The sequence below is a fragment of the Pleurodeles waltl genome, chromosome 7 (assembly GCF_031143425.1).
Source record: "Pleurodeles waltl isolate 20211129_DDA chromosome 7, aPleWal1.hap1.20221129, whole genome shotgun sequence".
NCBI lineage: Eukaryota > Metazoa > Chordata > Amphibia > Caudata > Salamandridae > Pleurodeles > Pleurodeles waltl.
The window spans coordinates 934903080-934930202 of record NC_090446.1 but is presented as its reverse complement, the minus strand read 5'-3'; the positions used below and the strand labels follow the sequence as shown (position 1 = coordinate 934930202).

The 27123-nt window shown below is 43.5% G+C and overlaps 1 protein-coding gene across 2 annotated transcripts in view; it reads left to right on the top strand.

Moving 5' to 3' along the window:
- GEMIN5 (gem nuclear organelle associated protein 5) overlaps positions 1-27123 on the top strand; it is a 330369-nt gene that overhangs the window by 68222 nt on the left and 235024 nt on the right. The window lies entirely within an intron of this gene.

Sequence of the window (27123 nt, the reverse complement as noted above, 5' to 3'; positions counted from 1 at the left end):
TTGCAATGAATATTGCCCATGTTCTCTGATACAGCAAGTGTGTAAGCAATTTCATACTTCCCCATTGAGCAGAATACTTGTTCCCCAGCAATGACCTAGTTCCTGCCACACCCAGTCCTGCTCTTATATAGTACAAGGTATAACTATCAATCAAAGTGAAATAATTATAAAGGAAAATGTGTAGTCCAGCCTAACTCCAGCATTTTCCTTCTTGGATTCATTAGTAGGAGTACCTTTAAGAATAACCCCTTTTCCCAGCACCCATCCAGTAGGTAGCATATGTGAATTCATGGAGGTATAGTACCTTGGAGATTAGGTGATTACTGTATCTTTACTGCCCAGTCCAAGAGACTGCTTCACTTACTTTGCTGTCCCTCCACAGTTTTCATATGGCTGTCTCCCGCTGTAGCCCACGCCATCATATTCCTAATATAGCTACAAAGCTGCGGTGCCTGAGGTCTGAGCCAGTGGATGGGTATTCATCTTTTGGCCAGTACTGCCCGTGGAGTTACAGATTAATGCTTTATATATTCCTTCTTATTTTCAGGGACTGTTCATTGCTTCATATGTTTTGGTTATCCCCTAGTAAAAGGTTAAAGTCTTTCCACCACCTGTGGCAAAAAAGCTTGTATGCAAAAGCAGTTTCACGTCATATAAAGGAAGTATTCATTCATATTTTCCAATGTGAACAAGCAGAGGAATGCTCAGCACAAATAATCAGCTTCTGTGGGTTTAAATACATTGTCCGTTATCGTTATCAAACTTGACTAATTTAAATTTTGAATTACTTGATATATTCTGTACTTGCACAGTGTTTTTGTTCCATTTCCTTATCTGTGAACTATTGCAGATTCATTTGTCCCAGTCTCTCCCCTTGCAGGGGTGTGGAATTCCTATATTCCTATAGCGAATATCCAGGACATATTGTTTGGGATCAAGGACTACAAGTTTTCATATTTATTTTGTCCTTGGGACAAGTAGCCCCAATTCCCTGCAGCACAAACCCTTTGGTTGTCAGTTTTCAAGCAAGGGAACTGTCTGCAGTTGAGCTATTTATGCTTGTATCTTAATGCTGTTCGAACTGTATTTATGGTTCATTTCAGTATAACCTTTATTATTAGGGTGAGCACTCTAAATAAATGCTGTAAGCTCGGACTGCACTACTTGACAGTGGTTCCAGTAAAAGAATGTGCACGCATGCTTGCAAAATTTAAGAAAATGAGGCTATGTATAATGCTCCCATAATGCCGTCTGATTAGATGCAAATATCTGTAGAAGCTGGAAAGAAAGATTGATAGTTATTTTCTTTCAGAATATAGTGCAACTGGGGAAAAAAAACATTTGCGAAACTACTGTGACATTTAGTTACCATTTCTTAGAAGCATCATTTAGTAAAATGTGTTGATGTATGCTAGTGTTTCCCAAAAATATTTATAATAGAAAATCACTTATCAGTTCATGGGAAACATGAACATAAGCAAACATTGGCAAAGCCAATAGGTTTGACATTGGTGGTCAGTCTTTTGGTTTTGCTAATTCATACCTTGATTTCACATGGCTTTTGTAAAACGTTATTGTTGCTTTAGGTGCCAGGCCCTAACCATTGTAACAAACATTGGCAAAAAGCGAAATTTTGTTTTGGTCTCAAAATCACACATTACCCACAGTAGTTCTTGGCTCTACCTTGTGTGCTGATATGTTCCTTGTGAAAGAGCAGTATGCTATAACTCATAGTAAACCCAGCCGATAGATAGATAGATTAGATAGATAGATAGATAGATAGATAGATAGATAGATAGATAGATATAGAATTGTAATAAAAACAAAAAGTCTTGGTTAACCCCAAACCTAATTAGGGGCATAATTCATAAAGACAGTCCGAAAACTGAGCCCATGGTATATGTCTTTGCATGACTGCAGATTTACATATTTCATTAATTCACAAGAATTGGCAGATGTAGACCGTGAAATTCAACTCCTAGAAAATTTGTGAACTGTATTTTAGCACAAGCAAATATGCATGTGTAGATGTGCTCATGTGAAAATCTGTTAACTGTTTACAAGTTCTGTTTCCTTTGAACCACTTTTTTCCCAAACCCTGGAAGACGTTTTACTTCTGCCCTTGTCAGGAGTCAATTTCCAATTTTTCTCATTATGGGCAAAGATTAGAGAAATGCTGGTGCAAAACCTTAAAAACATGCAAGCTCGTAGGTTTTGCACATACTCAAAAAGGCACCTTCACTTTGTAGATCTGAGGACCGGTGGAAAAATACAATTGCTTACTGATTCCTTCAGCCTCACTATGTAGATTTGTGGACCAGTTGAAAATAAGGAAATCACCAGTATTCAAGCCCTACTATAGTATTAGTCCTGTTATAATCAGAGGGTATTATCAGAGCTCTTACATAATGAGATTGCTGCCCTCATCTGTCGCACAACACATGACTCCAAAGGGACATGCAGATTTATTTACAAAACAAGTAACTTTGAGGCAACCTAGGTACAGATTAGCCACCAGTCTCCCTCCTTGCATCAAGCTAAGCATCATTTCCATTGTTTGAGTAACCTCTGGAGCCTCAGTAAATGTCTTCCATACTTCCCTGGCATCTGCACACTGTCAAAACACTCCCATGCTTCAGAAAAATTAACATATTTGTGAACTGTGTGAACAGCTCCAAGTATTAAACAACGCCTCTTCCTCAATCTCACTGAATATGTCTTGACTATTATTCAGCGGCCACATATGCCACAATTGCATAGCGATCACAGGGGGGAGAGGGGGACCCGCCCCACCTTTCTAATAAAATTTGAATAGCCAATGGAGCTTCCTTGCCCATCATAGCAATATTTTGAAGCAGTTAATGCTCGTGTCCGCTTCAACAGACAGTTATCTTACTTGTTAAAGCTGGCTTAGACACTGCTTTGACACACTCACCAGCCTCCAGTTTACCAGAAAACAAATAATTAAAATACATACATTTATACATACATAAAAGGGTTTTTACTTAGCCCTCTTCATCCAGTTGGTCTGTTGCTTCCACCCAACACAGCATACCGCATGGATCAATCTGTCAACCCACTTCATCTATTTGCTTTATTGCACTGCGAATGACACCATTTTGTTTGATCACATTTGCACAGCTGCCTGGAAAAAAAAAAAGTGCATGTCTGCACTTTCAGCTGGTGTATCTGGACTTCAGGACGCTGTTAGTTTCAGATTTTGCATGTGCTTGTCAAGTGTTTTTTGCATGCCTCGCGTTTCTATAAAAAAATAAAGAAACAAATCATTGCACACTTGCTACAGCCAGACCTGTTGGCTCTCCAGTGCTTATCTAGCTACTTAACATGTGGTTCAGTTGGGGCGCCATACACCATAGGTCAGTGTCCTGTGGTCTTAACCCACCTAACCCACAATATTTCAAGGGTAATGGGTAGTTTCAAGGAGCCAAGTTTCACCTTGCTACTATTACCAGCCCATAACAAAGAAACCATAATTTATTCCAATTCCTTCAAAAAGTAGTATGGAATCCATGTCGTAGAGCACAGAAAAATGTATTACAGCGCAGCAGAAACAGTATTTTGACAAGAGAAATCTTACCCATTACCAAAAGAGGGCATGAGATCTAGAATTTAGACGATTGTTTCAATTCATAAAGGACCATATCTTCATTAAGCTACTAGTGAGCTTTTCTATCATGCACTACCCAGATTCCCATAGTCGGCCCAAGTGCATTCAGATGCCTTGATTGAAAATATTCTCAGTTAATGCATAGTCCCAACACCTCCCAAAATTGGGTCAATGCTTTTATTTACAAGCATCAGTACCAGTTGTTCGAAACTCATTGAATAAATAAGGGTATCATCTGCACTGATAGACCCTACGTGTGCAACCAACCACATTTATAATCCAGGATGCCTCTCAACTTGCATTGCAGTGACTTCACTACTATTGCAAATAGAAAGGGTGAAAGGGACACACATGACTTTGCCCCCCTGTCAAGGGTCCAGCTGTCCAGTGTTTCCTGGCCTGATTTGATTTGAGCTGTTGGTGTTGTAACTTAACCCAATTTAAATATAGCAAACCAAGTCACATACTCTCTACCAGAGTCCGTACACGTCAAATGGCTTTTCAATGTCTGCCAATAAAGCATAATGTCTCTCTGATGGCTAAGCATGACAGATAAGTTGTCCATGGTGCTTCTTTGAGGTTTCAGCCTGTTTTAATCACTGTGACATAGGGTCTCCATTACAAATATCCATCATTTCATCAGAATTTTATATATCATAAAATAATATGTAATCACCTATAATCCCCCAACCCCATGCCACACATGGCCTGTGGCCATGCGCAGTAGGGGATAGCCACGGGGCCTGCAGCCAGACCCTGCTGCCTACCCCACAGCACTCGCGAAATACTTCCCGCATAGTTTTAAAATGTAGCCCTGGGGAAGTAGTGGCCCATGGGGCTTTTAAGAGCCCGGGATGGTGGAATTATAAAAATAACTATGCCCCCGGGACCTGTCCCACCCAAGGGCAAAATTAAAAGCAAGCGAATATTTCCATGAATTTAAAAAATAAATGATTATTTTGACCAGACAGATCCCAGGGTACCCCTATACTAAGGCTTGGGAGTTAGGATATTCCTACCCTGCCCCCTTTTCTTTTGCTTTTTTTTTTTTTTATTTTTTTTTGCAGACTGCTGAAACAGAGTCCCAGAATGGCTGGCAGCACTTCCTGGTTCGAGTGTTGGCAGCCTTACAAACCTCCGCACAATGTCAGGATGGTTCATGAAGTATTTGCATTTCTAGATATACAAATTTGGATTTCCTTTAACATCTCAAACTACTGAACAAATTTACTCCAAATAGGAAAAAGAGTGATCTCCAGACCAAAAGTAACCTTTATGCCAAATTTGTGTTGTTCAGTCTAGCGTTTTGGGCTAGAGGTGTGTCTAAAGAGTCTATGGGAATTAACATGGGAAACACTCTTTTTTTGCCCCCCCACCCCCTTTTTTTTTCCGCGTCCGCTTGACGGATCACCCTGAAACTTTCCATGCACAACAAGACCCAACTTGACATTTTATTTGGAAATTTTTCTGAAGATTCGTCAAATGGCGCCAAAGATACAGCCAAGTCAATAAACACCTTTTCTATGGAAACTAGGTCCTAACTATAACTACCTACTGGTGACTGCCATATATATATATCTTATGTTCGTCAGTTTGCAGAATTTCCTGGACACTTGATAGCGGCGGACCATAGCAGGGTAGCAAACCCCCAATTATCCAATTACAGGCTACTCAGCAGACCTCCTCCTGGATCTGGGGGCGGAAACCAGTGGCAGTCCAAACTTTGTGATCAAGGAGATTAGGTCTCCGAAACACGTCGGGCATGTGTTATCACCTTATAATTTGAATAACTCACTACTGGCAAGAAAGTTGGGACTGCTGCTGTTTTTTTTTTTTTTTTTAATAAGCCCCCATATCCTGGGGGAGGTCTGCCGAAGAGCCGTATATATATATATATATATTGACTGAGAAAAAACAAAAGTTACAGGGACTTTACATTTAGGTTGATGTTTTACCCCTACAAAACCATAGAAATTCAGCAGTCATAGTCACACTTATGTAAGGAAACTATAACTTGTGGCCTAAAATTGCTTAATAGGCACAAGTTACAGTTTGTTCAGATAAGTATTACTATAAATATAACTATAACTGCTGAATTTCTATAGTTTTGTAAAGGTAAAACGTCAAACTAATTGTAACGTTGCAGTAACTTTTATTTTATTTTTCCAGTGAATTTGTATGTTTTTTTAACGTAAAGTAATATATAATTACCATATGTTACTAGAACTAAGGTGTTGCGCAGTGTGGGTTAGCGGCAGGACCTGAACTGAGGCCATCCTCCCTGCATGCACCCAACCCAATGCCGCGCACATCGTTTTGGTGTGAGTGAGTATTTTTGCTTTTTCGTTGGATTTTGGATATGTGGATCCCTTGTGGATTTACATTGGGGGTCGTGCTGAGCGCGGTGGATTGGTTAAAAAAAAAAATGGGGCAATTTCTTTCCGAGAGGGGTTCCTCAGAGACCCGTCCATCTGTCCTATTGGGTCAGGATACCTGTATCCTGACCCGTTTTGTCAGTTTTCCATGTCCCCCCCCCACACAAACACTCCAGCCTGATGCAAGAAATAAAATGGTGCTGGCAACTTTCCTCTGAGGTTACTGCCAGCCTATCTCAGTGCCTTACTTTTCCCCTAGATCCACTGATCCTCCGCGAGTGGATCCGCATCTCGAGATAACTATATTTATTTTTTCTTTAATAACTCCAAATCTACAACAAATTACAAAAGGCACTCTTTCTGAACCAAGATCTAGTTTTCTGCCAATTTTGAAATTATTTCTAAAATCCTTATGGGAAACTGCACGGGGAAAATGTGTTTTGTGGCCCCCTGTTTTTCTCGGCTCCCGTTTTTAATGAATCACCCGAAACATTCCAAACAGCAGCAGAAGTGAGTGGCAAACTTGTTTTGAAAAAGAAAATGTGAAGATTGTCCAATGGTGCCAAACTAATATGTAAAACAGAAATGCTTTTCCTATGGAAACTAGGTCCTAATTATTACAATATATATATATCAAATAGGAGCAGTATGACTAAGGACGATTGGACAGCTCTGAAGGACCGTGAACATGATCATATCATTATGATCAAGGCTTTTGACAAGGGAGGAAACATCATTATAATGGATCAGGACAAATATATAGCAGAAGCCAAAAGACAGTTGGACGTGAAGCAACACTATGAAAAGCTATCTAAGGATCCAAGACTTGAATTCATGATTTTGCTTCATCAGAAATTGAAGAATTGGAATGAAGCTGGCTTTCTAGATGAGGTTGAATATGAATATGTCAAAAATGATCACCCAATAAGACGTACAAAAGAACCTAGGGGAGTTGAGAATCCTCTGGCACGACCAATTGTACGCAATACTCAGTATGGTCCCTGTTAGTGAACACCTTCAGATCTTCCTATTTCCATATGTGCCAAATTTGCCATCCTATTTAAGAGACTCAGTTGACTTTTTGAACAGGATTAATGACATTCCATGGAAATCCAGGTATCTGATGGCAACAATAGACATCTCTTTATATACATCCCTACAGCAGTCAGATGGGCCTAAAGCCTGTGAATATTTCTTGAAGTCATGATCAGTAAACCTGCTGTAGCACTCTGAGATGTTGATTGAAATGATGCACTTTTGCCTCCCTCTCAATGTATTTTTGTTTGATGGACGCTATTACTTGCAAAAACAGGACCACCATGGCTTGTCTTTCGCCCTCATATACACAGATTTAATGATGGGCTGGTGGCAGGATTTAAGAAAATTCAGAACTGTTACAACAGATTATACTTTGGGTCCGGTACCGAGACAACCTCTTTGTAATATTGGAAGTTGACAAGATCTTGAAACGCTTAGTAAGTCATTGAACAATAATCCATTTAGACTCAAATTCACTTATGAAATCAGTGCAACAGAGGTTAATTTTTGAGATAAAGATGTTTATCTTGTCAGCGATAAAATCTGCACCAGGATCCATAGAAAACCCACCGAGATGTAACAGGATATTACATGTCAATAGTAGACATCCCAGAGCACTAAAATGGGAGTGTGCCTTATGGCGAGCTTCTGAAGGTGAGACGCAATTGTCCAGAAAACAGTGAATTTGAACAAAAAGCCAGTGAGATGCATTTAAGATTTAGAAAAAGAGGATATCCAGTTGTGGTGATAGATGATGCACTGAATAGAGCCAGAGAAAGGAAAAGGGTGGATCTCCTAGTGGCAAAGCAGAAGGAACGCAAAAGTCCGATTGAAGAGGAAGAGAGAAGATACACTTTAGACTATAATATGTCTCACCTAGAAATGAACGATTTGTTGAGAAGCAATTGGAAAATATTAAGAATGGATGAGACACTAAGCAGAATGCTACCAGATGAACCAAAAATAACATACAAAACAAAAGCATCACCGGGATGTAGGCCAAAAAGAAGCTTTATGGTGGAATATAATTACAAACAAAAAGGAAGGGCTTTTGGAAGTGCATGAAATGCAAGGCATGTCAACTTGGCTTAAATTAGACAACGTTTGAGCTCCAACATAACCAAATAAAGAACATAAAAGAATGGATCACTTATGAGACTATGAATTTCATTTATGTACTGGCGTGTGGATGTGGGAAGAGGTATGTGGAAAGTACTGTGAACATACACAGTTGCTAAACACATCTGGGAGTAACATAGTTGTAACTTGATAGATTTGAGATACTATGGTATTCAACATATCATGAAACCACCTAGAAGCGGTGATTCAGAATTGGCACCCAGAAGGCAGAGTCAAAGTGGATCATCCTGATCGAGACAGAGTCCATGGGGACCGAGCTCGTATGCTGAGCTCCAAGTCCTCTTATAGGTGTCTTTGAGTGAATTATGTGAAATTATCAATGTGCTTGTACTTGTGAGTTGAACATCATGAGGTGCTAAGGGAAATCCCTGGGTACAGGGGGATGTAATATCTTTTTGATGGGATAGTTACAATCGTAAACATTTATTGCTATTAACACACTTTACAGTTTGGAAGGTAATCAGGATGAGCCTTAAATTTATTTACGCCACGGTGTATGGTATTGGATAACATTGGGCATGCAACCCATGTACAATGTACTTTACTATAATAATTTGAATGTGTGGTGGTAACAATGCATCATTGCATTATGGCAGAGTATTAGGCCTTAAGTGGGTATCTAGGAATGTTATGTGTGACCAATATACTCTGTATATGATGGGTGTGCAAACATTCAAAGATGCGTTCTTCTGAGGTACTTTGCAGATGTAAGAGCTAAATTGAATTCCTAAGATTAAGTGAACACCTGATTTGTAATACACTTTATTTTAACAGCCGAGTTAAGCAATTGTATGTTTTTTCAGTGTGCACTGTATCCGCATATCTTTGCACGGGTGCACTTTTTCAGGCCAAATGTAAGAAGGTTTTAACATTCTTAATATTAGTCCATGTTCCTTAAACATTGGGGGTAAATTTATAATATAATTCAGATGTTCTGTGGATCTGTAAAATGCACTTTACATATGTAGACCAGGAAACACCTGACTTATATTGTGCATTGTTGAGATGGTCGGGCAAAACAATAGGATGTATCCTCTAATCGGCATGGACTCCATTATGAGATTGTTTCATCTTTCAGTTTTATCAGAACACATGTACTTTAATTGATGCACTTTTGGATATATTTTTTATCAGCAAGTACTTAATTGTAATATTTTTGCATCTTTGGAATTTATCAGCGTATATGTACTGTAATTAATGCACTTTATGACTATGGCGTGTAGTGCATGAGGATGCAGCCTCTGTGAAAAAGCCCTCATATGGAACACTATGTATTGGTTGGTTATAATCCCTCTCAACTCCTCTTTCTTGTAGTGCATTTGAATAGAACAAATGGGAGAAGAAGGGTGGGACAGAGGAATATGCACTACAGACAAGCCAAAGAACCATAGATAAGCAAAAGAACAGAGGTTACACTTCATGTTAGTCTGTGTTCTTGAATGATTTGGGTACATGGATAATACATCTCAGGGGTTCCATAAACATTCCAAATGTACTTTACACATAAGTTGGTGAGATGGTTTATCCTGTAGACCGATTGTAGTCCTGATTTGGAATGCACACTGTTAAAATGGCCGGATGAAGCAACAGGATGTATCTTCTCATTAGTATGCACTTTTGCACTTTATTAGGTTGAGCATGTGCATGAGTATTTGGAGATGTGTAGGGCCACTCCAGCAGAACATACTTTACATGTTAGGGACCATATGGGCACACTATGGGATATTATACTTTATTAGTCTACTGGCTGAAAAATAATATATTGTCAAAAGCACTGTAAGCGATGCACCTAAGAATAATGGGTGCACAATCCATAAGGAAGGCACCTATGTAAACAAGCCATCATATGGAGGGCTACGGTTTGGTTGGTTATGATTCCCTGATGCCTTCCTTGCCTACAACACACTTTAATAGAGCAAATGGAAGGAGAGGAGTGGAATGGATGAACATGCACCACAGACGAGATCAGAATAAAGGTTCCAACTGGCTTTTCTACATAGGAATTAGAAACATATTCCCTAACCGCTGCTCACTGATGCGAGGTAATAATATAAGTGGGATTCTATAAAAGAAATAGAAGGTTGTATTGAGGTACTTTCCCCGGGAATGTTCCCCTTTACCTGGCATATGATGTATTTGAAAAATGCACAAAGAGATGAATACTTCCGTGATATAGGTAGGTTATCTACAGGAGAATTGTTCATACAGTTATATTGTTAATGTATTCAGGAATCGAAGAAGTGAACATCAATATGGAGTAGAGGGAAACTTTGATTCCGGAATATGTGCAATCTAATTGTTTTTAGAGGTGGTGGTTATTCGTTGACATTTCTTGATATGGGATATCCAAGTGAACAGGGGGCTCATCTGCTGTGTCCCCGCTAAATATATTCGGTTTGTTCACTTCTTTTTTTTCTCATGAAAGCTAAACGACGAGCCACACAAGCCAGCTGGTATTTTAGCACAATACCTTTATTAGACCACACAGCTTCCCATTTCGACCATCATTGATAACTTGACAGGGACGGCCATTGTATTCATCTTATATAGTGACATCACAGTGAACAATGAAAACCTACTTAATTCAAAATGTTGCTTTTTTTCTTAATGATGTATACAAATGAAAATAAATTAAACACAAACCTCTGCCCCTAAATAGGTTATATTATTAACACATTGAGGCTCTGGGTAACCTTAAATATAAATAAATCAAATCAATATGCATATTGTAGTATGACGTAAAATACACAACCGCAATTATACACTATATAGCTAAAGTAGCAAAGAACAAAATATTTGTACTCAAGAAATTTTCTGATAATCAAATATCTTTTTAACCTTGGAAGATATAGTCAAATTAGTCACCACTTAAAGAAGAGGGGGAGAGTAAAGGTTCAGGCAATATAAAAATATATCAGACAACAAAACCTACAAATTCAAATTCCAAATTAAACAATTAAAGATACAATAAAAATTGCAAAACCAGACACATTCACGTAACTCAGTTATTCAAGGTGCACATTTAGCTCCTCATCCATGTTCATCCCCATCGGGGTCAAAGAGCCCATCTCCAAGATAAACCTAGATTCCTTCCTCCTAAGGGTCAACACCCTATCACCCCCTCTTGGTTCTCCGGGTATGCACCTCACTGCTATTTGTAGAACCTGAGATTTACTTAACTAGTTGCTCTATAGAGGCCGCAGGAAGTCCTTCTCTTTGGAACAGAGATAGTAATGGTGCTGGTAAGAGTCTGATTTTGCAGATTTGCACAAGATTATCAGATACCTTTAGCCTATATCTATTTTTGTGATTGGCTTGTAGGTGCTCTTTGATATTTAGTTATCTGCAGTATCTCATTGGCTAAGGAGAAAGTTGTTAATAACTGAGAAATACTCTGCCATCTTTCTGTGATAATTTTGCCTGCAAAGTGGGTGATAGTGAGTACTGTTTAGAAGTCAAGACTAGTGTCAGACAGGGATGCATGATTTTGTTGTTGCTCTGCAACCTAGTCACCATCTGGGTGATGTGACGCACAACAGAAGGCCAGGCCAGAGTCATCAGTTAGACCTTATCCTCTAAACTGGAGGACCTTTATGTGGATGACCTAGCCTTGCTCTCTCACATACACCTGCATATGACGGAAAATGTGTCTCGCCTCAACCTCTATGCACAGCAAGTGGGCCTGAAGATCAACGTGAAGAAATTAGAAGTCACACCACTCAGCATCCCAAGCCTGGAGCAGGTCCAAAGGCTTAGCTATCCTACTGTTGCTCCTGTGTACTCCTTGCTTTTTCACTAGTTTTTCCCCTGCTTTTGGTGTGCCTTCTACTTACTTTCCCTAGTTTTCACTGCTTTCTCCTAGCTTTTCCCCCCATTTTTTGTGCAGGCTCCCCACGCAACTCTGGACCATAACCTCACTTCTGGAATTCCAAAAGCCCCTCAAGACCTGGCTGTTCGAATGAGCTTTGGGACCTGCAAGTGCCTGGCTACCCTGTCAGGTGATTAGCTATGCTTTACAAATCCTGATTGATTAATTGAAGCTCTTCACCAATCAAGGTGGATGGAGAGGGCCTAACCATGACTGAAGCATACTCCTGGGTAGGCAGTACTATCAGACATGAAGGAATGGCAGGCAGTAACATCCAGTACAAACTGAATGCCTTCAGGTTGCCGAGCAAAGTGTGGAGGTCATCTCAGTACAGCATCAGCTCCAAGCTGAGGCTTTACCAGAGCTGCGTTTTGTCCACACTCTAGTAAAAAAAAGTGACATCATCAAACTGTTGCCTTCTACACTAGTAACCCAAGAAGAATCTTACGTATTTCCTGGCCGCAAACCATCTCCAACCAAGAACGTCCCACCAAATACAAGCAAGAAAGCTTAGGGAACCATCATTATGGGGAAAAGATAAAGCTGGATAGGGTACACCATCAGAAGAGAACAAAACTCTACTGCAAGCTCTCGATTGGACCCCAGAAGGCAGTCAGAAGAGAGGCAGGCCTAAGAACACCAGGAAGCAAAATCTGGAACCAGAAATGAAGACCTTGAACTTCAGGTGGAGCATCATATAGAAACTTGCAAAGACAAACAAAAGTGGAGGTCCTTCTTTGGTGCCCTACATACCAGTGGCCATAATGGGCAGTAAGTGAGTACTCTGCCATCAGGTCCCATGAAGAAAAGAGGTACAGAAAGGAGTGGTGATAAGTGTGCAGGTCTCTTGAAAAAAAAAATAACCATTTCACTTGGTCTTGTCATGTACATTCTGACACTCTTTGGTTTCTATCTAAAGAGAACCATTCAAGAGTTTGGTAGAAAAGTTGAGGTTTACACACCTACTTCAAAAGAGTCCTTTCATTGACCAGCACTGGTGTCACCTGCCTTGTAAAAAGACTGAAATTCTTCTACGATTCCTTCTGTACTGTCTAGAAGGGAGCTGACCTGTCCACATTCATTTTCACAGCCTTGGCATACATTAATGTGAACCACTGGACTTTAAATCCAGCAACTAACTGCTATGACAAAGCACCAGTGGGTAACAGAACTTGTTAAACACTGTTGTTAAGCCTTGGAGGAATTGGCTGGGCTCTGTGACAGTCCATCAGAGTAGCACTGAAAACTAGGGAGCACAGCTTGTGGAAGAGAGGGAAGGGAAAGACAGAGAATATTTGGGGGGTGAGGGCAGGAGATCAGGCTTATTTCTATTTTTTGTAATTTGTTTTTTTCTTTTACTTAGGACAGAGTGGCTCCATCGAGCTCCTTTGCTTCTGTGTAGGAATTGAACGCAGGGGCAGATAACAAAATGATAGGTGGTTAAAATGTGAATTGTGGTGATGTTTTCCTGTTGGGGTTCTGAGCGGCCTCCTAAACCATTTGAGGTTCGATCTCGTCGTTTTGATGTCAGTCAGTGTTTTGCTTTACATTCGACTGAGCCAAGATATACCCACTGAAAGGAGTCGAAAAGATTCTCTGGAATGCACTTCTTTATCTGAAGAAGACATTTATTATAGCTTTTTGCAAGGTTCGTGAAGGAAGGTAAAAAGTGTACTTCCAAAATGTGCAACAACAACGTGAGACTATGTATAAAAAGTCTTCAATCTATAAACAGCAAATATATACATGCAAGGATACAAACACTTATATCGATATATAGATATATATATATTCATATGTAATGCAAAGCAAATAATTAATAAAAATTTATCACTGTAGGGCCTGTCAAATGCTTCATCTTTGTCATGCCAGCAAGTCGATGACCCCGTTCAACTGCGAGAAAGAGATATCCACCTTCACAGGAAAATGTCAGGCACTTGATGTCCAATCCTGACCGAGGTCTCGGAATTCATCACTACTGAGCAGGGCCATCTTTTTATACCTTAAACAAACATGCAGTGAACCCTCTAGAAGACCCCCTCCTCTCCAATAGAAATATTTAAAAATGATGGCTTGTTTAGGTAAACATTGAAAGGAATGCATCTGGAGCTGGACATCGTCCTTAGCCACGCCTCTCAAAGTCAAACCGTTCTCTTGCCTATGATAAACACTAGCTTTTCTGATGGATACAACTACCTGTGGATTCCTCACCTCATGAATACTCCCATGGCGCCAGCATTCGACGGAAATCTTCTTACTAGTCTCTGCACGTCGACGAGGACGTCACTGTCGCCCACGCGACGCCGTCTGACGTCATACAGGCAATAAGAGGTCCTCGACGACGTGCGGACGTCAGTTCCCTTTTTTCCGTGCATTCGAAACGGTTATCTTCGAGGGAGCAACTGTTACTCTTGCGGTTACAGTGTATATCTTGCTGCGTAGTCTTTCGCTGTGGAAATAATGTCGCAGAGAAAGTCTGGATTTAAGCCTTGTCGTGAGTGTGGAGGCAAGATGTCGGTGACGGATCCTCATTCCGATTGCCTTTGGTGTTTGAGCTCCGACCACGACGTCTCGACTTGTGATTCATGTCAGCACATGAATCCAAAGGCTCTTAAAGAACGTGAGGCGAAGCTGTTTATGGCCAAGTCAAAGGAGAAGCATCACAAGAAGTCTTCTCCAAGACATCGGCGTCATCGAGACTCCCGGCGCCGTAGAGAATCTCGGCGTCATTCAAGGGAGGCTCGTTCCAGGTCTCCGGATCGGCGCCGAAGAACATGGGAGGTCAGCCCCACGGTTACGCCGCATCCTTCGACGCCGTTGCCTTCTCCGGCGTCTCCAACTTCACCTGGACAGGCGTCGGTGATTGAGGTGTTGGAGCCTCAAGTGTTTTCTCCGGCGCAGACGCCGAGGCCGGCATCGGGGTCGCCTCCGAGACAGGCACCCCAGTATCCGGCTTTTCCCACCCCTGGAGCCGATAGTTCCGCATTCTTGAATGCGATGTATGCCATCTTCCAACAGATGGCTCCAGGGGGTGCTCCGGCTGGGCCTTTGGCCTTTTCTTTGGGTGATCCTGCGCCTCTTCGGCCGGCACCCTTTATGCCCTTTCTCCCGTTTGGGAACGTGGGCTCGGCGCCAGTGTCGGCGCCGGTGGCCGCTCCGGTGGCTTCGGAAGGATTGGCCCCAGGGATTTCCATCCCGTCGACGTCGAGATTTCGGCCTGTGACTCCGGTGGGTCCATCCGTTTCAACTGCTCTTCAGTCGGCGCCGAAGTTACCTGTGGCGCCGGATGCGGCGTCGGTGGCTTCGGAAGATCGGCGCCGATCTCCGACTTCGGCGGAGGCATTGTCGACTCCGCGGATTGAGCAACGACTGCATTCAAGGAGACGTGCTCTCCGGGTACTAGAAGAGCAGGAGTACCAACGAGCCCTAGAGGAAGGAGAGCTAGAGGACTCGGGTGATGGGCTGCGTGGACTGGAGTCGGCCAGTGGGCTGGACACTTCCCCTGAGTGGGACCTTTCGTCCCCGGGGGAATATACTGAGGAGGCTGCTTCCTTTCATGCAGTGGTACGGAAGGCAGATAGTTTTTTGGACCTGCCTTTGCCGGTGGTGGAGGCGAAACAAAACCTTTTGACAGAGGTGTTACATCCGGCCTCAGCCGCGGCGGAGCCTCTGTTACCTTTTAATGACGCTCTGCTGGATCCGGTTTTAGAGGTGTGGAAGAGGCCGGCATCTTCCCCAGCAGTTCACAGAGCCGCGGCCAGGAGGTATCGGGCGGCTCCAACTGACCCTGGTTTTCTGTCCAGGCACCCTACGCCGGAGAGCTTGGTGGTGCAGGCCTCCTGTTCGTCCAAGTCAGCGCCTGGTTCTTTTCCGACAGTGCCTGGGGACAGAGATTCAAAGAAGCTAGAGGCGCAGTCGAAGAAGATTTCTTCGTCCTGCAGTCTGGCGTTAAAAGCCACCAATGCAACCTGTATCCTGGGGAGGTATATTCATGCTCTGATGGATGACATCTCCTCTTCGTTTACAGAGCTTCCCCAGGGTCTTTTGGATCTTGTCTCAAATGCCCAGGCTGCTGCGACCCAAATTATCCAGACGGGACTGGATACCACCGACTCGGTAGCCAGAGCAATGGGCACAACTGTGGTGGCAAGGAGACAGGCCTGGCTCCGTAACTCGGGCTTTTCGGCAGATGTACAGTCCACATTGTTGGATCTCCCGTTTGATGGGGACAAACTGTTTGGGGCTAAGGCTGATTCGGCCTTGGAACGTTTTAAGGAAAGCAGGGCCACGGCTAACTCGTTAGGGCTCCAAGCTCCTTCTTCCACGGCCTCTTCCAGATTTTTCAGGAGGTTTCGTGGATTTGGGCGTGGCTCTTCCTCCTCTTCCTTTCGGGGAAGATATCAGCAACTTGCCTCTTCCCATCCCTATAGATCTTTTAGGGGGATAGGTAGGGTCCGCACCAGAGGAGCCTCTCAGCAGCACTCTGCCTCTTCCTCATCCTCTGGCGGGGTGCAGCAGGGGAAGCAGCCTTAGGCTTCCACCATTTCCAACTCACGCCTCTCCTGTAGGGGGAAGATTACAGCATTTTCTCACCAAATGGGAGACTGTTACGTCGGACAATTGGGTTCTCAGTGTTGTGGGAAAAGGCTACACCCTTCCTTTTCGGGAGTTTCCGCCCCTCATCCCGCCCCGCCCTTCGTATTGTTCACAAGAACACCTCCTGTTGCTAGAACAGGAGGTAGAAGTCCTCCTTTTAAAGGGCGCGGTGGAGTTGGTCCCGGAGCAGGAAAGGGGTCAAGGAGTTTACTCAAGGTATTTCCTGATTCCCAAGAAGGATGGTCGTTTGAGACCAATTCTGGACCTGAGGATCTTGAATTGGTTCCTCAAGCAGGAAAAGTTCAAGATGCTGACCCTAGCACAGGTGCTTTTGGCGTTGAACATGGAAGACTGGATGGTGTCTGTCGACTTGCAGGATGCTTACTTTCATATCCCGATACTCAAGTCACACAGGAAGTATCTCCGGTTTGTGGTGGGATCGCAACACTATCAGTTTGCGGTCCTTCCGTTTGGTCTTACTTCAGCACCTCGAGTCTTCACGAAGGTGATGTCGGTGGTTGCGGCAGAGCTCAGAAGGAAGGGGATAGCAGTATTCCCTTACTTGGACGACTGGTTGATCAAAGCCAAGTCCCCGGAGCTTGTGTTGCGTCATCTGCAGTCAACAACCCAGTTGTTGTTCGACCTGGGTTTTTCGGTGAACGAGCCCAAATCTCACCTAGAGCCCTCTCAGCGCCTCCTGTTCATAGGGGCAGTACTGGATACAACATTGGGTCGGGCCTTTCCTCCGCCTCAGCGGATTCAAGATATTCAGGATTTGGTTCCAATGTTTCGAAATGGAGCGGTAGTTCCAGTCCTCAAGGTCCTTCGTCTGCTCGGTCTTTTTGCCTCCTGCATTCTGTTGGTCACGCATGCTCGCTGGCACATGAGGGCTCTTCAGTGGTGCCTCCGAAGGCAGTGGTCTCAACACAGAGGGGATCTAGAGGGTACTGTCAAGATCTCCAGAGATGCTGCTGTGGATTTGAAGTGGTGGATTGTAAGCAACAATCTTTCGCAAGGAAAGCCGTTCCAGCAGTCGCCACCAGTGGCCACAGTCATAACGGATGCTTCCACTCTAGGGTGGGGAGCTCATCTGGGGGATCTGGAGATCAAAGGTCTTTGGTCTCCAGAGGAACAGATTTTTCACATCAATCTGTTAGAATTACGGGCTGTACGTCTGGCTCTCAAGGCCTTCCTCCCTTCCCTTCGTGGTCAGTCGGTACAGGTCCTAACGGACAATACTACCACGATGTGGTACATAAACAAGCAGGGAGGAGTGGGGTCGTACCTTCTCTGCAGAGAAGCTCTTCGACTATGGTCCTGGGCAAAGGACCATCGGATTTGCTTGATAGCAAACCATCTGGCCGGAGTTTTGAACGTGCGTGCGGACAGTCTCAGTCGCCACTTCTCGGCAGACCACGAGTGGCGTCTCCATCCAGATCAAGTCCGTTTAATCTTCCAGAGGTGGGGGTTTCCTCGGGTAGATCTGTTCGCCACTCGAGAAAACGCGCATTGTCCGTTGTTCTGCAGCCTTCAGTATCCGATGCAGGAAGCGTTGGGGGACGCGTTTCAAATGACCTGGTGCGGCCAGTTGCTTTACGCGTTTCCTCCCATACCCTTGATTCCTCGAGTATTGAGGAAGATTCGCCAAGACCGGGCTCTAGTAATCTTAATAGCTCCGGATTGGCCAAGGAGCGTGTGGTACTCCGACCTTCTCCAACTCTCAATGTGCCCGCCGCTCCGTCTCCCTTTCAGGGCAGACCTCCTCTCGCAGTCGCAGGGGCAGGTTCTACACCCCAACCTCCAGAGTCTGCACCTACATGCCTGGAGATTGAACGGGGCAACCTGAGTTCCTTCTCTCTCCCGCCTGAGGTAGTGGATGTTATATTAGCGGCCAGGCGACACTCCACTAAATCTATCTACGCTAATAGGTGGTCTAAATTTGTTGCGTGGTGTGGAGAGAGGCAGATTGATCCTTTGCATGCTCATCTATCGGACGTTTTGTCTTTTGCTCTATCTCTGGCGCAGAAAGGTTGTGCAGTGGCTACCATTAAAGGTTATTTATCGGCCTTGTCAGCCTTCTTATGTCTTCCAGACCAACCATCTTTATTTAAATCCCCTATTGTTATCAGATTCTTGAAAGGTCTTCTAAATCAATATCCTCCAAAGCCATTCGTTATGCCGCAATGGGATTTGTCCTTAGTCCTGACTTTCCTTATGGGGTCCCCTTTTGAACCTATGCATTCTTGCCCCTTGAGGTATTTGGTTTTAAAAACAGTCTTCCTGATAGCTATAACATCAGCAAGGAGAGTGAGTGAGTTGCAGGCCTTATCAGTAAAACCCCCTTATACAACTTTTTATGGGGATAAGGTGGTGTTGAGGACCAAGGCTGCTTTCCTCCCGAAGGTTGTTTCACCCTTCCATTTGGCTCAGGCAATTACTTTGTCCACGTTCTATCCTCCGCCTCATCCTTCCAAAGAGGAAGAAAGACTGCACCGTCTAGACCCAAAGAGAGCGTTGAGCTTCTTTATCGATAGAACAAAGGATTTCAGGCTGGAGGATCAGCTGTTTATTGGATACGTGGGCAAGAGGAGAGGAAAGGCAGTCCACAAGAGAACACTATCCAGGTGGGTTGTTCTTTGCATTAAAATCTGTTACTCTTTGGCAAAGAAGGATCCTCCTGAGGGCATTAGAGCTCATTCCACCAGAGCTAAGTCGGCCACTTCGGCCTTGGCCAGAGGTGTTCCTGTGGTCGACATCTGCAAGGCCGCAACTTGGTCGTCCCTTCACACTTTTGCAAAACATTACTGTTTGGATTCTGAGGTTAGAAGGGACGGCCATTTTGCACGGTCAGTGCTGCAGGATTTCTTGGTTTGACCATTTAGGCACCCACCGCCGGGCGTGGTACTGCTTTGGGACTCTATTCATGAGGTGAGGAATCCACAGGTAGTTGTATCCATCAGAAGAACGAGTTACTTACCTTCGGTAACGACTTTTCTGGTGGATACATTAGCTACCTGTGGATTCCTCACGGTCCCACCCGCCTCCCCGTTGCCTTTCTGGTCTTACCAAGTAATCCTTGAGTGCGCTCCTCTTGGTCTTTGAGGGTGCAATAGATGTATATATAATATATTTATATATATATATGTATATATGTATATATCTTTGTGTATATACTTGGTGTGTGTATATATATTTTAAAAGAGAGAGTTTTATATATATATATATATGTACATAAAAAGATTTACAGTTATTCATACAATGTGGTGTATTTTTACAATATAATGGATGTTGCCTTGCTCTTTCATTGCATTGCCTGGTTGTTCTCATGCACGTAAAAAATTATTGGTACTGACGTCCGCACGTCGTCGAGGACCTCTTATTGCCTGTATGACGTCAGACGGCGTCGCGTGGGCGACAGTGACGTCCTCGTCGACGTGCAGAGACTAGTAAGAAGATTTCCGTCGAATGCTGGCGCCATGGGAGTATTCATGAGGTGAGGAATCCACAGGTAGCTAATGTATCCACCAGAAAAGTCATTACCGAAGGTAAGTAACTCGTTCGTTACGGCCTTATTGTACTAACTGCTCACCTCCTACATGTCGTGTACCAGCCTTGGCTCTTCGGTGAGAAGAAAAACACATAGAAGTAGAAAAACACATTGCATAACATGTTTGCACGGAAATATATTTTAACATGGAGGCAAAGCTAAGCTGAACACAAAATGGAGTCTAGACTGAATACAAAATGGAGTCTGTAACCAGTGACCACTAAAGTGACAATAGGCAGCTAAGCCAGGTGCGCAAAGCGGTGTTACACAACATCAGTGGTCAATACTCAAATAACATTACAGTCAGAACCCCTCTTCAGCAAACAAGAGCATGTCTGCAGTTGAAGGGGAGTAACATATATTATAGTGTGCTGTTTGGGTCTGAGCGTGTGGATAATACCTTTGGGAAATAGGTACTCTGCTTGGACAGTTTGTTTCTAACTATTCATCTGTTTTTTTTCTGTCAGTGAATTCAACAATCATAGGAGTCCACTGGACGTGTTCCATCTTATCCTCTTTGTGAACGGAGCAGTTCTCTGGCTGAGTTACTAAGTGATCTTTAAATATAAATTGAACTGGTTTGCTCATATTCAAAAAGCAGGTTGCATATTAAATCAAACCACTAATATAATACCAAATTATAAACCTAGACTATGTAGCCAATCGATATCTATGATTCTACAAGGTTGTAGCTCTAAACTGGTAATGTCTGCAGTTTATGGAGCAGAACCTTGGGGCTGTGCCAATTCAAGAAAGATCCAGGTGATTGAAAATAACTTTTTTTAAAACATGATTACTAAGGTTTAGGACCATGAACACCATAGTCAGCCCTATATTTGGACAAAATCCCACACAGATATTATGGCTTTGATCCTAGTATTATACTTGGCAAAGTAAAATAGGAATCATTATGCTGGTGCTTATATAAAATCAGAGGGTCAAGTGATAGCACTTAGTGGCACATCCCAGCATATTTGGTTTATGCATGCTTAAGTGAGGGGGGTGGGGGAGTTTACGGTCTATAGAATTTCTTCCCTGTGTTAATCATGTTTAGGTTGTATGGAACCTTTATTTCTGTGTGTATGACCTGTATGCATAACCCTTTCTATGTTGGACTTGATGGTCACTCTCATTTCATCAGGCTGACCATGTCCAAGATGAACTTGCCGTCCTGCATGTACTCTTTCCATGACCATCGTTCCCATAATGTGTTCTCCCTGTTGGGTAAGATCTTGCAACATCTTTTGTTGTCAGGAAACTTTAAGCCTAGCACCACAGCCTAAATTAGAATTTCACACCAAAGTGAAAGCTCCAGGAAAAATGGGTAGATCAACTGGAGGATTGCCTAAGTAAATTTCAGTTAAATTAAATGATGCTATCAAGCTCATCTGTACAGGTACATCTCATATCCGAGCAGTTAGTAGAAGTGTGAGAAATTCAACAGGTTTCCCTAAACATATTATAGTAATGAATTCACATATACACCCGTAATAAAAAGAAAAAGGACATTATTGATAATACTACAAAGATATTGAATTATATACAATATCAACATAATGAGGAAATTATATTAAAAGGTGATTTAATATACACCTTTTAATCTAAGTCTTTTATACACTGATAAGTTTGATGAGGTCAACATAATAGTGTGGAGTGTTCCTGAATTATCATTGTTGCCCTCAAACAGCCAACCTTTGATATTATTTCCAACAGTTACTACGTAGCTTCGGATTGCGTAGCTTAAATGAGTGATTTTTAGCACATTAGCCAGCTACAAAACAATCACAAAAAACTCTGCTACGTCTTTGGATTACACCTTTGTTAGAGCGAAATGAAAATGGTCACTTTCTGCTATACATAATTGTTAACTTAAACATGGGAACAGTAAATAATCTGCAAGGTCACTTGACTGTAGCATGCGTACTGAGAAGACTGAAATACAAACATATCATCTGGCATTTCTATGGTGGATGTACTACAGGATCTCTCCAGTTTTGAGGAGCAAGATTCAGATTAAGGACCCCAAGCACAATTATCTCTTTATATTTATGATTCGTATACTGAATTTAAATACTGTACAACACTAGGTGCCGTCTGTTCCAGTGCAATGATACAGCCTGCTGAATGAATAAATATTTGATGGATACACCATTAGAGGTATTGACCTTAACTGAATATGTGCAGTAACTGTGATACTGAGAAGATGAATTTGCAACATTGATTTATGTGTTGCTTAAATAAAAAATCAGATTTTTCTGTTTTTTAATAAATTATGGTTTAGTATTCAAAACAATGCTTGGGGAATGCAAAAACGATTTATGGGAAGCTCAACAGAAAAATGTGAGAGGATGAATGAGTATCCTTATTTATGATATTTGAATCTAAAGATCATAAGGATTCTTGGCATTATATGAACTCCCTGGATAGCATCTGAGTTAAAAATGTAAGTATCATTCTTGCAAGCAGTTGGGAAGAATATACATCATTACTACCTCAACGAAGCATCCTACTTCCTGTGAATCCTAACACCCCTCCTTCGCTCCATCAGTTGTTTATAAATTATGTAACATAGACGTAAACCACATCTACACAGATCGTAGACTATGCGTTACTTAAGCTGAGTCAATAGAATGGTGTTCTGGGAAATTAATGATAAATACCATAAGCAAAGTGTTGTCTGATAGGGCTCCCGGGCCAAATGTATTCCTCCTCTTTTATAGAAGAATTACTGGGCTACATGGTTTATATCCACTATTTAATGCATGCTAGCTAACAGGTATTATAACAGGTGCATGTATTGTATTGTATTGTATTGTAATAGTATTTATATATCGCTTACTACCCCTGACGGGGCGTCAAAGAGCTTTTCCAAGAGGAATTAGTGGTGGATTAGTATAGGGAAATATGAGTACAGTGTTAGTATTATGATGAGTTATATTGAGCCGCGAATATGTGACTGTTAGTTCGATTGACTGCTGTAATGGAGGGGTGGAGGAGGGAAGAATCCTGAAGTGTTAATTGGGAGTTTATGGTAATAGGATTTAGGCTTGGGATGAGTAAAGGGAGGATGGAGGAGGGAAGAGTCTGTGGAAAGGGTTAGGGAGATCATAGTAGCAGGAGGGGTTCGGGATGAGTTAAAGGTGAGATAAATGAGGGAAAATATAGTAGGGTTGTTTGGGAGATCAAGGTAGTAAAGTGAGCTTTGGGTGAGTTATATGTGGAAGAGGAGGGAATAGCTTAGGCAGGGTTATTTAGGAGATGAAAGTAGTAGAATGGATTTGGGAGGAGTCAGAGTGGTAATGGAGGATAGATTGATAGAGACATAACATGGCGATGGGTAGGCAGAGTGTGATATAAAATGAGAGCAGGGATTCATAAGTATTATAAGTATTTAATATCACAACTTCTCTAGGAGCTATGCAATGACCTATGACCATGTTAAGCATAGAATAACATATAGATAGATATATATGTTCGATGGCATGTGTAGCTGCAGATACACATGCTGTGCACATCCCGCCATCTGGTGTTGGGCTCGGAGTGTTACAAGTTGTTTTTCTTCGAAGAAGTCTTTTCGAGTCACGAGACAGAGGTACTCCTCCCATTTCGACTCATTGCGCATGGGCGTCGACTCCATCTTAGATTGTTTTTTTTCCGCCATCGGGTTCGGACTTGTTCCTTTTCGCTCCGTGTTTCGGGTCGGAAAGTTAGTTAGAATCTCGGAAAAATCATTGGTATTGTTTGCGTTCGGTATCAGTTTAGTTACAACAGATCGACACCGAATTAAGAAGAGCTCCGGTGGCCCTTTGGGTTTTTTTCGATCCCCGTCGGGGCCTGGTCAGCCCGGCCACGTGTCTCTTCAAGGCTGATGGAACGGACCCCATTCCGCTTCTGTCCAAAATGCCATAACAAGTATCCATATACAGATCAACATCTGGTCTGTAACTTGTGTTTGTCACCAGAACACAAGGAGGATACTTGTGAGGCCTGTCGAGCGTTTCGGTCCAGGAAGACACTCAGGGACCGAAGAGCAAGAAGACTGCAAATGGCGTCGGCGCCGACAGGACAAGGGCGTTTTGAGGAGGAGGAAGAAACATTCTCCACCCAGGATTCGGACTCTGAGGAGATCGATCTTGAGGAAACGCCGAAAACCGTGAGTAAGACGTCGAAACAAAACTCACGAGAAGACCGCTAAAGCCCAGGGGACGCCACCGCCAACAGGCCATGGCTTAACCCGAAAAACAGGTGACTGTTCATCGGCACCGAAAAAGGGCGAGCTGGTGTCGAAGTCATCCGACTCCGGTCGAGATACCGGCACACAGCAATCTCTGGCCCGAGATAGTGGCTCAGAGAAGATTCAGCACCGAGACAGCGGCACCGAAACGGGTCGGCACCGAGAGAGCAAGACGCCGAAAGTAAAGAAGGTTTCGTCGGAGCCGAAAAAAGCAGCCGAAAAGGTTTCGGTACCGAAACAGCCGGCCTCGGAACCGAAAACAAGTTCCTACACTGAGGAACAAGGACTGTCCACACAAATGAAGACACATAGATTTGGACAGGAATTAGAGACAATAGAGCCAGATCACACACAAAGACGGCTCTTTATTCAAAAAGATACAGGGAAGATCAGCACTCTTCCTCCAGTCAAAATGAAACGCAAGCTTGCCTTTCAAGACAAGGACAAACAGCCACACGCAAAGGTGGCTAAACAAGTAACACCGCCACCATCCCCACATCACTCTCCGCAACCATCACCGGTAGCCACTCCACCAATGATGCAATCCCCAACTCATACAGGAATGAGTCAAGATGACCCTGACGCATGGGACCTTTATGACGCACCGGTGTCAGATAATAGTCCGGAATGCTATCCAGCTAGACCATCGCCACCAGAGGATAGTACAGGCTACGCACAGGTGGTGTCAAGAGCAGCGGCATTTCATAATGTCAGCCTTCATTCAGAGCCCATTGAAGACGACTTTCTTTTTAATACACTGTCGTCCACACACAGCCAATATCAGAGTCTTCCTATGCTACCCGGAATGCTAAAACACTCCAAACAAGTGTTTGAGGAGCCTGTTAAAGGGAGAGCCATTACTCCAAGAGTAGATAAAAAATATAAACCGCCACCAACAGACCCACTGTACATTACACAACAGCTAACACCAGACTCTGTTGTAGTGGGAGCAGCGCGCAAAAGAGCCAACTCTCATACTTCAGGAGATGCACCACCTCCAGATAAAGAAAGTCGAAAATTCGATGCTGCAGGCAAAAGGGTGGCGGCACAGGCAGCAAACCAGTGGCGTATTGCAAATTCGCAAGCTTTGTTAGCCAGATATGATAGGGCCCATTGGGATGAGATGCAACACTTTATTGAACATTGTAGGAAGTTGGCTCTGTATGTGCTATTTCAAAGTAAGGAATAGCATGCACAGAGTCCAAGGGTTCCCCTTAGAGGTAAAATAGTGGTAAAAATAGATAATACTAATGCTCTATTTTGTGGTAGTGTGGTCGAGCAGTAGGCTTATCCAAGGAGTAGTGTTAAGCATTTGTTGTACATACACATAGACAATAAATGAGGTACACACACTCAGAGACAAATCCAGCCAATAGGTTTTTATATAGAAAAATATCTTTTCTTAGTTTATTTTAAGAACCACAGGTTCCAATTCTACAGGTAATAGCTCATTCGAAAGGTATTGCAGGTAAGTACTTTAGGAACTTCAAATCATAAAAATTGCATGTATACTTTTCAAGTTATTCACAAATAGCTGTTTTAAAAGTGGACACTTAGTGCAATTTTCACAGTTCCTAGGGGAGGTAAGTATTTGTTAGTTTTACCAGGTAAGTAAGACACTTACAGGGTTCAGTTCTTGGTCCAAGGTAGCCCACCGTTGGGGGTTCAGAGCAACCCCAAAGTCACCACACCAGCAGCTCAGGGCCGGTCAGGTGCAGAGTTCAAAGTGGTGCCCAAAACACATAGGCTAGAATGGAGAGAAGGGAGTGCCCCGGTTCCGGTCTGCTTGCAGGTACGTACCCGCGTCTTCGGAGGGCAGACCAGGGGGGTTTTGTAGGGCACCGGGGGGGGGACACAAGTCCACACAGAAATTTCACCCTCAGCAGCGCGGGGGCGGCCGGGTGCGGTGTAGAAACAAGCGTCGGGTTCGCAATGTTAGTCTATGAGAGATCTCGGGATCTCTTCAGCGCTGCAGGCAGGCAAGGGGGGGGTTCCTCGGGGAAACCTCCACTTGGGCAAGGGAGAGGGACTCCTGGGGGTCACTCCTCCAGTGAAAGTCCGGTCCTTCAGGTCCTGGGGGCTGCGGGTGCAGGGTCTCTCCCAGGTGTCGGGACTTAGGTTTCAGAGAGTCGCGGTCAGGGGAAGCCTCGGGATTCCCTCTGCAGGCGGCGCTGTGGGGGCTCAGGGGGGACAGGTTTTGGTACTCACAGTATCAGAGTAGTCCTGGGGTCCCTCCTGAGGTGTCGGATCTCCACCAGCCGAGTCGGGGTCGCCGGGTGCAGTGTTGCAAGTCTCACGCTTCTTGCGGGGAGCTTGCAGGGTTCTTTAAAGCTGCTGGAAACAAAGTTGCAGCTTTTCTTGGAGCAGGTCCGCTGTCCTCGGGAGTTTCTTGTCTTTTCGAAGCAGGGGCAGTCCTCAGAGGATGTCGAGGTCGCTGGTCCCTTCGGAAGGCGTCGCTGGAGCAGGATCTTTGGAAGGCAGGAGACAGGCCGGTGAGTTTCTGGAGCCAAGGCAGTTGTCGTCTTCTGGTCTTCCGCTGCAGGGGTTTTCAGCTGGGCAGTCCTTCTTCTTGTAGTTGCAGGAATCTAATTTTCTAGGGTTCAGGGTAGCCCTTAAATACTAAATTTAAGGGCGTGTTTTAGGTCTGGGGGGTTAGTAGCCAATGGCTACTAGCCCTGAGGGTGGGTACACCCTCTT